At 41.0% G+C, this 1,948-nt stretch overlaps 1 long non-coding RNA gene across 2 annotated transcripts; it reads right to left on the reverse strand.

Annotated features, from left to right (window-relative positions):
* Nucleotides 1–473: 473 nt before the first annotated feature.
* LOC117591567 lies at nucleotides 474–1,656 on the reverse strand. Of its 2 annotated transcripts, none has more exons than XR_004574421.1 (3): nucleotides 1,460–1,656; nucleotides 854–1,395; nucleotides 474–766 (listed from the first exon to the last, which is right to left on the reverse strand). It is a non-coding gene; the product is annotated as an uncharacterized LOC117591567 (long non-coding RNA). The 2 variants fall into 2 exon arrangements; XR_004574420.1 differs by having other exon boundaries at nucleotides 854–1,400; nucleotides 1,460–1,655.
* Between the last annotated feature and the right edge of the window lie 292 nt (nucleotides 1,657–1,948).

The raw sequence follows: 1,948 nt of genomic DNA on the forward strand, positions 1-1,948 counted from the left end.
CTCTCTCCTACATTATGTACTGACACACACTCGCATAATGTTTTAGGTGCACATTTAAAAGAATCAAAAATGAAAAGCAGAACACAGGTTAAACTGGACTGAATGTATGGAAAGTGGATTAATTATTTGTTGTTGAGAAAAAGGGGGATGATGATATCAATTACTCTATTCAAGTCACGAGAAACTCAGGTGTCGTCGAGAATCCCTCTTCTCTACCCTCCCAACCTATGCTATACTGGTAAATTGAACCGTATAGACCCTAGAACAATCAGGCAGTTTTCATCCTACCACTTCGACCTTGCTTGTGTGAGGACGGACGTTAGAATTTAGAACATATTAAATCTGCGTTTCAAAACAAAGAAGCCTTTGTTTTTGTATTTCCATGACTTCCTATTATTATAATTCAATATCTTCCAAATTGTCTTAACCTACAGAGGAATTCATATTACGGCGATCTAGCCCACTTAAAATGTATACTTATTTTAGCTTATAAGAATTTAAGACTTCAATAATTTATATATGAATATAGTGGCGGCAGTAAGTATACGGACTAAGAATCAGATTTGGTTAATAGAATAAAGGGCGGCGAGAGGTATCAACCCATTACGGTTATGATTAAATATTTAGTAACACGCAGGTTACGGTTATACTCTGTGCATATATGGTTTTAAGTTTACAAACTCACAGTTTTCTTTTGGTTTTGGTATTTTAACACCCTTACTCCTTTCGTAATCGTTGAGCTCAAGGATGACGTAGGTGCTGGTATCTGGGGAAAAATATAAGGTTTTAACAATATATGCACACGAGCGTAACTGCAAGTACGATTTGATAATTTCAATTCATTATTTCCTACCCACTCTTTTCTACAAACACTCATGATTCCCGATGCTTGAATATATATATACTTAACCGCCAGAGAATTGGCCTTAAAATGGCATATTGAACTTAGTCCCAGAAAATGTGCAAATTAACACAGCATAACTCCGGACATCTGTCTTGCTGTTGGCGGTGGCTCCTCTATAGTCAGGTCCGTCAAAATCACGCCCAATGTTCTAGCTCTGGACACTGGGCTAAAATGTGGAACATCCGGCTTGATGTCGATCTGCCGCTTACATAAGCACTAAAGTGCGCGACAAACTGGTGGTCTCAGTGGCGCTGGTGAAAGGTTCCGAGGCGCCGCCTTACGCGCTGAGCTTCCTAAGGGTTGCTACGCCTCACTAATGTTGACCCAAGTCAGAGGTTTTCGGGGCTCGGCGTTTCGGTGCAGAAGAGGGGGGAATCGAATTCTACCCCTTGTAGATTGGGGGATCACTTCGGTGATACGCCTCTCGTAGAGCACCCCGTATATGCACTTATGCGCACTTAGGCTGCTAAGAAAGATAGGGCTCCTGACTTCTGTACTATAAACTTAATTCGCATAAATTATACTGGTCACGTTCCTAGCTCACGGCAGGTATACCTTGGTTGATTATTGTTTTCACTAGGCACTAGCACAGATCAACACAGATTCCTTTGAATTTATGGCTTGCAAGAAAACTTCGCCACGAGGGATTATGTAAGTTTTGTGTAGGCTATATCTACATATATAAGACTTGCCACAATCACGTCTGGTTTTGTCGATCGACTTTTTGCTAATAACTCTAGCAAAACTCATCCCAGTGAAGCTAGGCTGTACCGAACATAAAGATCGAAGATCTGATGACGTTTAAGAGCTTTAACGGGACAATCGTATGATCTTTTGCTGCATTGAGTGGAATTTCGCTCAAACGTCAAGGGCAAATTGTATTCTCTCGATAACTTACTATCTTTTTTAAGATAAGCGCACGCTCTCGCTTGCATGTGCTAACACTGCAGCGACTCTCTTTCGTAAGCTCGGCGTAAAGCTTGCGCTTACGATCCACTTTCGGAGTTCTCTTTCGGAATGCACTTTTAAGCTCTACTGAACATG

This window comes from Drosophila guanche, unplaced genomic scaffold (assembly GCF_900245975.1).
Source record: "Drosophila guanche unplaced genomic scaffold, DGUA_6, whole genome shotgun sequence".
Lineage (NCBI taxonomy): Eukaryota > Metazoa > Arthropoda > Insecta > Diptera > Drosophilidae > Drosophila > Drosophila guanche.